Source organism: Protopterus annectens, chromosome 15.part0, assembly GCF_019279795.1.
Source record: "Protopterus annectens isolate FY-2018-M chromosome 15.part0, PAN1.0, whole genome shotgun sequence".
Classification (NCBI taxonomy): domain Eukaryota; kingdom Metazoa; phylum Chordata; order Ceratodontiformes; family Protopteridae; genus Protopterus; species Protopterus annectens.
Window position 1 is genome coordinate 756353204 of NC_056749.1, and position 14925 is coordinate 756368128.

At 39.1% G+C, this 14925-nt stretch overlaps 1 protein-coding gene across 1 annotated transcript in view; it reads right to left on the reverse strand.

Annotated features, from left to right (window-relative positions):
• LOC122790048 (gamma-aminobutyric acid receptor subunit gamma-4-like) overlaps positions 1-14925 on the reverse strand; it is a 3058882-nt gene that overhangs the window by 1780020 nt on the left and 1263937 nt on the right. The window lies entirely within an intron of this gene.

The window sequence follows — 14925 nt, forward strand, 5'->3', positions numbered from 1 at the left end:
TCAAGGAATTCTCATCCAGATGCTGCTTTGAACAAAGAACTGCAGTTGATAACATTGACCTTACAGGAACTATCTTTGGAGATGGATGGCTTCAAAAATGACTTGGAAAACCTCAAATTAAATTCTCAAAAACAGATTGATACTCTTAAGGAACTATTACAGCAACACCATACAAAAATAACAAATATAGAGACTCCTTTAAATAACATTGAAGGGAGACTCAAAGAGGAAGAATTCCAAAAAGAATTTCTGCTTAAACAGAATACATGGCTGCTTAAAAACTAGATGACTTAGAAAACAGGGAAAGGAGAAACAACATAAGGATCTTTGGTCTGCCTGAAAACATTGAAGGAGAAGACATTATTTCATTCTTAACCTGGATTTCTAAATTTTTAGACTTGAAAGAGGGACTTTCATTTGGAATTGAAAGGGTGCATAACGCACTGAGGAAACCTGCATCTAACTCAACAAATCCACCTAGATCCATAGTTATAAAATTTCTTTCATTTCTGGACAAGGAACTAATATTAAAATCTGCTTGGAGAAAATCACCCTTAAAATACAATCAAAGCCTGATAAGGTTTGACAATGATTATTCTTACAGAATACTAGAATAAAGGAAAAAAGTCTGGCCAATAAAAAAAACTGTTGAAACAAAACAACACTAAAGCACAGCTGGCTTTTCCAGACAAGATACAAATACTTTTTTGCCAATGAGATGAGAACCTTTAATGACTTAAAAGAAGCTACTATATTCATCAAAAACAAGAACATAATGTCTATCCAAGAAGAAATGGAATGGATGGCCCCTACTCTTAAAAGAATAAAAAAAACAAATCTTTGGACTGATGCTTGAAAGAAGAAACAAAAAACTGATTCAAAAATAGCTGTCCCAAAAAATAACTCTTACAACTACAACTCTCAAAGTATCAACTGATATGGTACATCACTTGTCATCTGTTTTTATTTTAAAAAAGAAGGGCTTCTTAAACAACTGAGAAACAGTAATGATTTATTCAGAAAGTTCAAAGAGTCCAACAATTCTTCACAAACAAAGGTAGGTCAAGATGGGTTACTATTTACATTATATATAATGAAACAAAGCAACATATAACACAAACATAGACGTTTCTATTCCCCTACTCGAACTCAATGAATACTTATCTTGTTCATTTTTGATTGATTTTACTTATAATAATTTAAGTAATTAACTAATTCAACAGGTACCATTCATCATTCAGACTCAAATGTAACAAATTAACATCATATATAAAGCAGTAACAGTAGAGTGTTTTGAAAACAAATGCTGTCATGGAGACTAATGCCTTCTTCAGTTAAAGTATGATTTAGAAATGTCATGTATATCCTGGTTAAATAATAGTAGCAAGCTCTTAGTATAAATGTCATCATTATTCTAAATATAGTTAATATCAATTATGGCAGGTATCACAGCTACGAGTGCTGTTTGATCAATCCTAATAAAATGTGTGTGGATGCAGCTGTGTCTGGCAGCTAGTACAAATGTCATTATTATTCTGTCTAAACATAGTTAATATCAATCATGGCAGGTATCATAGCTTCGAGTGCTGTTTGATTAAGTCTGACATGGTGTGTGTGGATGCAGCTGTGTCTGGCAGCTGTTATATGTTGCCGTTTTTGTCTCTGGCAAGCTGTGGGAGGTTTACTGATGCTTGTGTATTAGGAAGAGACATTTGGTGTTTTAGCCTGGATCCAGGGGAAGGGGGTAAAACTGTGATTTGGGATATTTTGGCAGAGAATAGTTTGTTTATACATCAGCTAAGTGAGAGGTGGGAAGGGTGAAAGAATGTGTTATCTCTTGTTGTGGTGGCACGTTGGGAGTTTTTATTTATTTATTTTTTATCTGTTTGCTCTCAGTTCTTTACCTGGCTGCCATTCCGCTGAAAGGGAGGGAATTTAGGCTTGAAGTTGCAGTGAAGTGAAGTGAAGCTTCAGGTGCATCATGAGCCTCTGGTATGCAGTACACAGACACACTAACAGAAACAGATACTCCCAGATTGCTATTATAATGGAGACAGAGTGATGATAATGCTTAATAACTCTGAGGAGCCTCCGAGATGATTCTCGGCAATGACGTTTTAGGTTTAAGAAAAAAAAAAAAAAAAATATATATATATATATATATATATATGTGTGTATATATATATATATATATATATATATATATATATATAAAATAAAGGGGCTGCTTTAACCGCATGTACACATACTGATGGTCTCCCAACACTTAGCTCATTAAGTTGATTCTTGATAAAAAAAAAAAATGTTATATTTAAAATATATTTAGGTCCAAACACATTAAGGACTTACATAAGAGTGGAAGTCTGAGTTATTGTGAAAGACTAAGAGCACTTGTCTTGTGCAGTACCCTTTGCAGTGGTCTGGGAGGTGAGCTTGCTCGAACGTGTTGGGCATATGAGGTTAGCTGATTCTAGGGGTGTTTGGGGTTGCCAGGAAGTGATAGAAAGTCATCAGATTTCTTTTGTGGAAATATCTGTGGGAATCAAAGGTGTATTAAGTGGCTCACTGGCAGAGTGGCCACAGAATGGAACAGGATGGTAAAATGGAACAGGACAAATATTGGTTTGGATATTTTAAGAACAGTCTGGAAACACACCACATGAACTAGTGAATGGTATTCTGGCAAAACTGGATGGTCACTGTTTCCTGTGCTTGAAGTACTGATATGTGTGTATGTAAGGATGGTAGTATACTTATAACAAATAAGAAAATAGAAGGGTCTCATAATTTAAAGTCTATTGACTGTATAAACATGCTTGGAAGGAGATAATAATAAGAATAAGGGGAAGCATGATTTTCTTATATAAGTAAATATGCATAACAAGTCATGTAATTGCTTTAGCTTGAATTGTAGTTTTTGTAACCCCTCTTGGCCATATATAATACTTAGGTGGTTACAAAGGTAACTAATGTTTTATACATGACATCAAACTGACAAAGTTGTTTAAAAGAAACAGTAGAAGCCTGAACTTGAAATGTCACAGAATCATATTCTGAACAAATAGTATTAAATTGACAATAGACGCTCAGTTTAATAACATGGGCTTGTGTATAATACCACTGCTGTTTTAACTTGTCATAAATGACAAACACTATATTTAACTTCAAGGGGAAGCATGGTGATTTTCGTATATAAGTAAATGTGCATAACAAGTCATATAATTGCTTTAACTTGAATTGTGGTTTTGTAACCCATCTTGACCATACATAATACTTAAGCTTTTACCAAGCTAACTAATGTTCTATACATGACATCAAACTGACAAAGTTGTTCAAGGGAAACAATAGAATCCTGAACTAGGAATGTCACAAAATGTAGCAGTCACATTCTGAACAAATAGTATTACATTTTCAATAATTACTCAGTGTAACCTTTGCTGATTATACAAAATAGAATGTTGCCATTTAAATCTAAAAACTTTCAGTATATGCCATAAAATGGCAATTTATGAATATGGAAAGGGCACTTGTAATCATTAATCACAATAAGTGAACGTGTTGTTTTAACCTATAATTTCACTCATTCTATAATAAGAAATTACAAATATGAAAATACTTGTGTAGGAAATGGGGGGAAGAGGGATGCACTGATAAATAAAATGTACTAACGTTCATCAATGCTTACATAAAACCAACTTGATGCTTTAAGTAAGTTAGCAACAAATAAAATGATTACTTAAATGCTGGCAAACAATGAAATATAACTTCTGATATATCCAGTAAAATACATTGTATTATAAACATTAGGTATAAATATTATTACCATCTATTTATATTAAGTAATACGTTTTGAAAGACTTCATCAATAGGAGTAAATATGTTAAATAACTGTGGGCTATAATCTTTTACTGAGGTTTTTATATGATACATCCTACTTTACTATGATTATATATAATATTTTATAAACATTTTATATAATGCAGTATTTTTATGATGTTTGTCTTTTTAAGACTTAATTGTTTTGAACAGGCGAGTTAATTAATTAATTGTATATAAGCTGTGGGATCACTCCCTAATGTTGTCTGATGAAGTTGCATTTTGTGACGAAAACGTGTGGTACTGAGACTCTACTTGCGTTAACTTGCGTTAATAAAACTGAGTTTTGGATATTTACATTTGGATATTTATTGGCGTTATATCTCCTACGGTGTTGGTTTTTTGGTTCTCATTTCCTCTTACCTTCTTCCTGTTTGCCCCAAATCATATTCACCAAATTGTTTTCTGCTTTTCTGTACATGTGCCTAAACCACCGTAATATGTTCTTTTTGATCTTTTCTGCAACTGGAGTTACTTTGGCTTCTGCTCTTATGTCCTCATTTCTTTGTCTGCCCCATAGTGTTCATCCTACCACCCTTCTCAGGCACTGCATTTCCATTACCTCTAGCTTCCTCATATGCTCTGCCTTTACTGCTCAGGTTTCTGTACCATGCAGTAGTACTGGTCCCACAACTGTTTTGTACAACTTATTTTTCAGCTTATTTGGCGTTCTTCTGGCATATACTGCACCTGACACCTTGCGCCATTTGGCTGCTGCCCCTCTGATTCTAGCTTTAACCTCTTCATTCATATTTCACTTCTCCTCAACCAATCCACCAAGATACTTGAAAATATTAACCTGTTCCACTATCTTTATTTCTACCTCACTTCTCAGCTTCTTCTGATTTTGCCAATTTGCTGGCATTACCACATTGTTATCTGTACTTAGTTTCATCACATATGCCTTCAATTTTGCATTCCATTCCACTATCCTTTGATGAAATTATTGCTCAGAGTCTGCCTGTAGCTCCACATTGTCTGCATACAGCATCTTTGTTTATCTGTCTCCTCCGACCTGTTTGCTAATGCAGTCATTCACCAGAATAAACCCTGGTGCGCACTCACTTCCACTGGGAATCTCTCTCTGAGACCAAACACATACATAGCCTGCACTAATTCTACCAATATTTCTGGGACTTCAAACTACTGCAGTACTGCCTAAATCATCTTTCTTGGGATCTTGTCATATGCTTTCTCCAAGTCTAGGAATGCCCAGTTGGACTCTTTCCTCATCTCTAGCTTCTTCTCAACTACCTGTCTCACTGTAAACAATGAGTCAGTTGTGTGCATCCTGATCTGAAGCCAAACTGCTCATCTCCCATCTGCATATCTGTTTATCAGTCACCCTCTCCAGAACTTTCATGCAATGTGATAGGAGTTTGATGCCTCTGTACTGCCCACAGTTGTGGATGTCCCCTTTGTTCTTGTACACTGGTATGAGCTTGCTTATTTTCCAGTTATCTGGGATATGCCTTTCTCTCCACACTATTATGAGTATCCTCAGGAGCTATGTCTCCCCTATCTCACCAAGCATGTTTATCATACCTGCTGTGACATCATCTGAGCCTGCTGCTTTCCTTGACATTATTTTCCTAAATGCTATTCTTACTTCTAGGGTGGGCTCTTCTTCTTCTCTCGTCGTAGGCTGTGCCTGGTGCAGTGCAGCTTCTGTGGAGTTTTTTCATTCAGAAGCTTCTGGAAGTACTCCTTTCATCTGCCTTTTATGTCCTAGGGACTGATGAGAAGGTTTTTACTGGCATCCCTTATGAAAGGTATCTGACTTGATCTTCTTTGTCTTTACTATTGTGACTCTTTTCTTAGCTTCTTTGTTAGACAACAAGTATTCATTCATAGCTTGGTCTTTCTTTTCTATCTCCCACTTTTTCCCGCACTCTTTTTCTTTTGATGACTTCCTGGACTTCTGCATTCCTCCACCAGTTTTCCTTATGCACCATATTTCCATACCTGGTTTGGCCACATATATGTTCTATAATGCTTATACATACTGTTTTGATGTGCTGCCATTCTTCTTCAACTTCACCTATTTCCTTCCCTTCTTGGGATGATAGAGCCCTGAGTAACTCCTTGAACTGTTGTATATTCTCTCCAGTCAACTTACAGGTCTTCAACCTGGTATCTGTTGACCTCAGAGCTTGGCTGTTGCAATTGATTGTGATAACCAGTGTTTTATGCCATAGACCAATTGTTTTACTGGGGATGACGTTGCAGTCACTGATTCTACCCCTATGCCTTTTCTTTACTAGGGGGAAGGCCACATGAGTTGTATGTTGGCCACTCTTGTATGTAATCATGTGACTGTCTCTCTTTCTGAACCATGTGTTGTTGACTATCAAGCCATTTCTGTACAGAAGTCTAAAATGGCATCTTCTTCTATATTCCTGTTGCCACCCCCCCCCCCATGTGGATCCAGGTAGTCCTCATAGCCTACTCTGTCTGTCCCAGTATGTGCATTTAAGTCAACCATTATAAACACCAATTTATATTGTCCTGCTTTATGTAGTAGGTCCTGCAACTGCTGTCTGAATGCAGTCTTTTCCTCACTATCACATCCTTGCTGTGGGCATAGGCTGAGTTTATGAATACTGCCTTATCATTACACCGGAAGTCTGACTGCCATGTTCGTTACTAATCACTGCATTCTGAAGCCTCTCTCACATCACAATTCCCACACCATTTCTAGCCTGTCCTGTCCTCTTCTTGAGAAGCAGACTCTGGATCCCAAGCCAAATGTCCTTGCTGCATGGCCCTTATATCTTGTATACATGGGATGTTCATCCACTTACGAGCTGTTAGTGAACCTCCATTGAGTGTAGCAATTCTTAAATCATGTTTGTCAGGTTGATTGTTTTTGTTCCAGTGCTGTCTCAACAGAGCTGCCCTAGGTAACCGTTGCTGGGCAACTGGAGTCCAGCCAGCCACTAGGGGTATATATACCCCTCCCACTGTTAGCATGGGTCCACTGGTGTAGGTCGGGTTCTTGTAGAATAACATATAAATAGCAAGCACTTGCTAGCTTCAGTGTCATTTTGAGAGTGTAGCCAGAGAAGAAGCATGTAGGAGTTTAATAGCTAGTTTGTTTATATATTTATCTAAGTTAAAATTATTAAGCCTCAATCCTGATGTGCTTGTAAATAATAAAGCTGGCTGAACAGAACCCATGAATGCTCGTATGTTTTATTCTGACTGGATGAGCGACATGGTGTCAGAACTGGTGTTCCAGAGACTGCATTTCAGAGCTATAAGGTGCAAAGTTAACAGTGAAGGTCAACTAAGTGAACAGAGTATAAAAAAGGGCCAGAAACCAGCTAAAGGCAATGAAAATTTGCAAGAACAATTTGTTTTATAAAAAAATAACTAAAATAGAGCATTATTAAGCAAGTGAGAGGTGCAAAAGGTTTATTAATTTAACAAAATGTTTAAAATTGAGATATTTGATAAAACGATTATCAGAAAAGCACATAAGGGGTTAGGAATTAACTCAAAATTGCAAAACAAGCATGTTTAAAGTTAAACAATCATGTTTAGAGAAAAATGAGTGCAAGAAAAGTACAATGGACATGAAAAACAGATTAAACAAGCAGAACGAACATAATAAAGGGCAAAATAAGCACATTAAGCATAAATAAAGCAAGTCGACTGCATGTTTTTTGGCAAAGTACTGTGTTTTGGCATAACTACTATTCTGCATTGTATTCAGGGCATAACTAGAGTTATTGGAAGTATCTCAAAGTGTGTAAAAGTTCTTACAGTGTGTGCTTATTACTGTGCATTTATTCCAAAGAGTTTATTTGTGTACAAAATGTGACTATTTTATAGAGTGTAGTCAAAATACAGCCATTTCTAAATGTTTCTTGTGCCGACTGTGTCTATTCGCATTGCTGCCATTACAGAGTGTTTCTTGCACTGTAAAGAGTTATTTAGCAAAGTACAGCCATTTTAGGAAAGTTTGTGTGCTGGGTACTGTTCATTTGCTTCAAAATGTTTTTTATTCTGAGCTTTTTCTTCCCAGTTTATTCTCACAGTGCAGTTATTTTGAAATGTTTCTTACACTGATAAGAGGTGATTTCTTACAGTACAGTAATTTCTTGTGCCCGAAAGACTTGTTTCACAAAGTTCAGTTATTCAGAGGTATCTTATGCTACTGGGCATAGTTACAACTACTGGCATACATTTCTGGCATATGTATATGTGTGTGTTTTCATGCATACTTGCAAAAGCCTTCACTGGTATGTGTTTATATGGCAGATGGATTTTGAAAACCATCACCACTTGTATTTGATTAGAATACTGCAGAGAATTGGAGAATATCTGAGCAAGAGTAAAATATTTTTATAGAAGCAGCTTATTATGACAAACATGTATGCACCAGGGCATTCATTTTGCTAAACCTAGCTGGGTCAAATGCCACTGAAAGAGAGTGTTCATTTGTGTATGAACCAACAGTATATGAGGGAGAAGGTTAAAATTGTCATATTGTTGTGCAGGCCAAATCAAGGGAAGACCCCGAGCATTTGAAACACAAATTCAGGGAAATGTGTAACCCCCAGACAAATGTTACATTAGAGAGGCATTTGTTTTACACTGGAGATCAGAGACCAGTGGAAACTTTTGCAGGTTATATAACTGATCTGAGAAACAAGGCTAAAATGTGTCAGTTTGGTGACATAAAAGATGAGTTAATAAAAGCAGGCTAATGTGTGGTATTAATAGTGCTGCTTTGAGAAAGATTTTGCATTGTGATAGTGATTTAACATTGAGTGAAGCCACTGAGATTTGTCAAGTCCATGAAGTTAAAGAAAGGCATACATGTATGCTTGGAAGTGATAGCAGGCTCTAGAGTAAATGTAGACAGTATGCAACACATGACTAGCAGAATCAGGCCTAAGCATATGGCATCTGCCAACCCTTCAGGCTTCCCAGGTAAAACCTGTACCTTTCCAGTAAGTTCTAAGAGAAGGGTATGCTCAGTGCAGTACAAAGCTGAGTCAGCAAAAACTCAAATCAAGCTTTATTGTTAACTGTCACAATTGTGGTGCCAATCATAAGTCTAAAAGAGAAGCATTCTTAGCATTTGGTCAACAATGGTACAAGTGTAAAAAATGGAACCATTTTCAAAGGTTTTGCAAATCAAGTAAACCTCATACAGCTATAAAGAAATGTCACTTAAAAAGCAAGTTGATCACACAGAGAGCTGCAGTTCTACTTTCTACATTTATGGTGTGTCAGTAATTGGTGAAAAGGTTGATGCAGTAAATGTGTTGGCAAAGAATGAAGTCTTTTGCACTGTCCAGATCAATGGTAAATCCAATGAGCTCAAAGTAGACACTGGTTCAAAGTGTAATGTTATGTTAGCAGACACATTTGCTAAGGTGCGAGCAGGTGAGCAACTTAATATGGTCAGTTGTATGAAACTCATTGCTTATGGAGAAAGAGGAAATTCAAACCAAAGGCTCAGTAGTGCTTTCATGTTATTTGGCTTGGAACTGCTACAGCTTACTATTCTATGTAGTACTAAGACCTGTGCTGTCATTACTGGGTCTCAGAGACAGTTTGAGAATTAATTTGCTTTCCTTTACCAATGAAATTCATTATATAAGCACATATCCTAGTTCCAATTTTACTGAAGCTATTTTCTCAGAGTATGCTGATGTTTTTGATGACAAGTCGGGCAAACTTCCAGTTGTGTATTGTATGAAGTTAGACCCAGACATCAAGTGGTCAGACTGGCAAGAAAAGTTCCTATGCAGAATAAAGTCAAAGCTAAGTTGGATAAAATGGAGCAGCAAGGTATCATTTGTACAGTTGCAGAATCAACTGAATGGGTGTTTTCCAAGGTATCAGCCCACAAAAAAGGCTCAAATGATATCAGGATATGAATTGACCCAAGAGATTTGAACAAAGCATTAAAGAGACCACATCATCCTATGTGCACAGTTCAGGAAGTTGCAGCCCTAATACCGAATGCCACTGTTTTTTCTGTCTTGGATGCAAAAAGTTCATTTTGGCAACTGATGCTTGATCACTACCCCATTTGGAAGATAGATTCCTCAGGATGCCATTTGGAATAAATCCTGCAAGTGAAGTCTTTAATCATGCAACAGAGCAAATTTTGTTTCAGATTATCCTTATGCCGAAATAGTAGATACTTTATTAGGTTGGTGGCAATGGTGAGGCAGAGCATAACAGAAGCCTTAGGAGACTGCTAGACAGAGCACTTGAAGTGAACTTAAAGCAAATTCAGGCTACCACAAGTTACATATATAGGTCACTTATTCACTAGCATCGCCTTGCAAACAGACCCATCTAAGCAAGCAGCCATTCTTTAGATGACACCACCAGATAATGTTCAAGCTCTACAACATTTCTTGGTATGGTCAACTATTTAGGGAAGTTTATACCAGACATCAGTGAGTTGACAGCACCATTGAGAGAGTTGACATGCAAAAATGTTACATGGTCTTGGTTGGAGCAGCACCAGAGAGCATTTGAACACCTTAAGCAGAAAACTGCCACCCTACCTACATTAGGATACTATGATGTCAATAAACCAGTAACTCTTTCCTGTGATGCTTCAAAATTTGGTCTTGGCACAGTTATTCTTCAAGAAGGCAGATCAGTACCCTGTGCATCTAGGTCTCTTACCTAAACTGAAATGCAATATGCTCAAACTGAGAAAGAAGTTTTGACAATAGTATTTGCATGTTCAAATTTTCATGATTATATTTATGGTCGAGCTATTCAGATTGAAACTGATCACCAACCTCTAGTCACTATTTTAGAGAAGCCTATGCATTCAGTAACAGCAAGATTACAAAGGATGATGCTCAAATTGCAAAAGTACAGCCTCAAAATGGTCTTTAGAAAAGGCAAACTTCTTTATCCAACTGATACATTATCCAGATAACCCAGAAATACAAGGGAACAGCTTGGTGCAGAGAATTTTGAATTTGATGTCATGGAAATACATAATTTTTCTACTACTGGACTTGATGACCTGAGAGATCATACAAAGACTCATCCAATTTTCCAAAAGCTCAACCACTACATTAATGATGGATGACCGTCACAGCAATATAGTGTACCACCTGAAGTGCAAACTTTTTTCCTTACCAAGATGAGATGTTGATGGAAGATGGTGTTATTTTTAAAGGTCCTAAAATTGTCATTCCTACTTTCTTCCAACATGAAAATATTCAGATTTTGCATCATGGTCACCCAGGTTCCAAATCTACTAAAAGAAGGGTGAGAGGACTAGTATTTCGGCCTTCTATAGTAAAAGACATTGATAAAGTACTTTCTTCTTGTTCAGTATGCAACAGTAGCAAACTGCATTTGCAAAAAGAACCACTTCAGCTAAGTCAAGTTCCTGAACTACCTTGGTCAACTGTAACCACTGATATACTTGAGTGGAACAATCAGCATTACTTAGTGTTGGCAGGCGCTTATTCAAACTGGTTTGAGATTGATTTAATACCTCAATCTGACCATAAGCTAATCACCCTAGATATCCACATCCCGCCCCCACCCCCCATTAAGGAAACCACGGTAAAAGATTTCTCTAAAGCCAACTTCATGCTTCTTAAGACATAAGTGGCGAACTTCATGACACCCATGCAGATGGATAATATAGTTACGACTGGTGTATCCTACACAAATGCACTCTATAAGCACTTACACGAGTGCATGGATCGTGCTATCCCAAACAGAACCAAGATGCTATCCTCCAAAAAAGGAAGCCAATCTGGTGGTCCCCTGCCATAAACAAACTATACAACAGAAGGAAGAAACTGTTGCAAGAGGGAGTAAAATCCCATGAGTGGAGAAGCTCCCTAGGCAGCCTTAGTAAGCAGCTGAGATCCCTTATAAGATCCTCCAAAGCTAGCTATGAAACAAAATCACCACTGATTCTAAGGACAACCACAAAGCATTCTATGGCTATGTCAAGAATCTCAATGGCAACACCCAGATCTGCTCTGAGTTACAGCACACCAGCATGAAAATTACAGAACCAACTGATATTGCCAACATCCTGGCAGATAGGTTCAGTGCTAACTTTACCCCCCCATCTCAACCCCTAAAGGGCCCATATCTATACAGGAAGAATGCAGAGTCCCTGCAATCACAACTACGCCGGTAAAAGCTGCACTCTCTAAAGCCAAAAACACAGCATCCATGGGACCGGACGACATCCCAGGCTGCATTTTACACAAACATCAGAACAAACTGGCTCCCCACCTAAGCACTGTGTTCAATCATAGCCTCACATCAAGCTTTCTGCCCACTGAATGGCGCACAGCAGCAGTCATCCCATTCCACAAAGGAGGAACCACCACTGATCCCGGGAACATACTCTCCTTATTAGCCTAACAAGCCTGGTCTGCAAGGCCATGGAACGTACATGGAACTCATAAACAAAGACATTGGTAACCTCCAAACTCTGGACCCCACCCAGTTCAGGTTTGTGAATGGCAGATCATGCCACTTGAACCTGATTGACGTCTTTGAGGCAGTCACCAAAGCCATAGATGTGGGTAAGATGGTTCACACAGCCTATCTTGACCTCGCCAAGGCTTTTGACACCTCTCCACAAAGGTGGTGCCTCAACGGATCCTGGAAACTATCGCCCCATAAGCCTGACTAGCTTGGTCTGCAAAGCTATGGAAAGGATCATTATGGACCTCATAAATAAAGATATTGGGGACCTACAGACACTGGATCCTACCCAGTTCGCCTTTGTTAAGGGCAGATCCTGCCTCTTAAACGTGGTCGATTTCTTTGAAACAGTCACCAAGGCCATTGACGAGGGGAAGGTGGTCCACACAGCCTACCTGGACCTCGCAAAAGCCTTCGATACAATACCCCACTCGGGCATTATAGATAAGCTCACCAGCTTAAACATAAACCCCTATGTCACTAGATGGGTTGCAAACTGGCTCAAGGACAGAACCCACATGGTTAGAATTGCTGGTGCCATGTCAGACTCCAAACCAGTTACAAGTGGCATCCCACAAGGCTCAGTCTTGGGACCTCTCTTGTTCGGTATATATTTCTCGGAGGTACAGGCCAACATGGAAGGACTGTGGCTGACCAAGTTTGCAGATGACTGCAAACTGGGCGCCATAATCGACTCTCCAGCCGACGCAAGCATCCTACAAAAGGGCCTCGTAGAAACAGACAACTGGTGCCAGAGCCATGGCCTCAAGGTAAACGCCAAAAAGTGTATAGTCATCCCTTGGCAAAACAAAGTGCCCACAAATTACCACATAGATGGTAATCCATTAAGTACGGAAGAAGTAATTAGGGACCTGGGGACCCAAGTTGATAGCAATCTCTCATTCGACAACCATGTGGCCAAAGTGGTTAGAAAATCATTTTATATAGCCCACCTAATCATGAAGGGATTCACATCTAGATCAGGGGAGGTCATCGTGCCTCTTTACTCATCCCTCATCAGGCCCATAATTGAGTACAATGCCCCTTTTGGGATGTACCTTACCAGACACCTGCAGCAACTGGAAAGACACCAAAAGTACCTCACCAAGAGGATCAAAGGGCTCAAACAGATGCCATATGCTGCCCGGTTAAAGAAACTCCAGCTCTACTCAGTGGCATACCACCTTCTCAGAGGCGATCTGTGCCTGACGTATAAAGCCATGTCCAACCCAGAATTAATGGACATGCTGTACCTCAGAAAATCCAAATCCCATCGAGCTACATGCTCGAGAGACTTGAACCTCAGCACTGAAATAAATAGGACATGCTGGAGGGACAGATTCATAACCCAGAGGCTCCCTTCACTCTGGAATAAAATCCCAGTCCAGGTTAGGCAGAGTCCCTCATTGACTCTCTTCAAGAGGAATCTTGATGAGTGGATGGGAGATCGTAGATTTACTCCGGGTATCACTTCTGTGTCACTGTTAGACAGATGCAGTATACTAACCTTGAAAAAGGGCATAGCAAAATTCATTTTAAAATGGGTGGCGAAAGCCAAACACACTCTGGCTAAGCTTGTAAATGCCCTAGGGCAGATAGCCTAGTATGAACCTATGAACCTATCCCCCATTCTGGAATTATAGCTAAACTAACTAAACTTGGTATAAATCCCTACATCACAAGATGGGTTGCCAACTGGCTCACTGACAGAATGCACACTGTAAAAGTTGCGGACTCCAAATCTGACTTCAAACCAGTGACAAGTGGAGTACCACAGGATTCAGTCCTGGGACCTCTCCTGTTTGGAATCTACTTCTCTGAAGTACAGGCTAACACAGAAGGCTTCTGCCTAACGAAGTTCACAGATGACTGCAAACTAGGAGCCATAGTCGAGTCGCCAAATGATGTGGATATCCTACAGAAGGGCCTCACTGAGACAGATGCCTGGTGTCAGAGCCATGGCCTCAAGCTCAATGCCAAAAAGCGGACTGTCATCCCCTTTGGTAAAAACTCTGTACCCATGAACTACCACATAGGCAGCAGTCTACTTAACACCAAATATGTGATAAGAGACCTTGGGACCCAGGTGGACAGTAATCTCTCCTTTGATAGTCACATCGCCACAGTTGTCAGGAAGTCCTTCTACATGGCACACCTCATCACAAAAGGGTTCTCATCCAGGAAAAAAAGAGGTCATTGTTCCCCTCTACTCGACACTCATTAGACCCATTATAGAGTACAATGCCCCTTTTGGAATGTACCTCACAAGACATCTGCAGCAGCTGGAAAGGCCACAGATGTACCTCACAAAGAGGTTTACTGGCCTCAAGCAGATGCCTTACACTGACCGTCTCCAAAAACTCAAGCTTTACTCCATAGCATATCATCTACTCCGAGGTGATCTCTGCCTAACATATAAAGCTATGTCAAACCCAGAGCTGTTGGACGTGCTACACCTAAAGAAATCCCAATCCCTCTGAGCTACACACTCTAGGGACCTAAACCTTGTTACCACAATAAACAGGCCATGCTGTAGGTATAGATTACTGTCCCAGAGACTTCCCATCTAGGTCAAGCAAAGTTTCTCATTAGCAC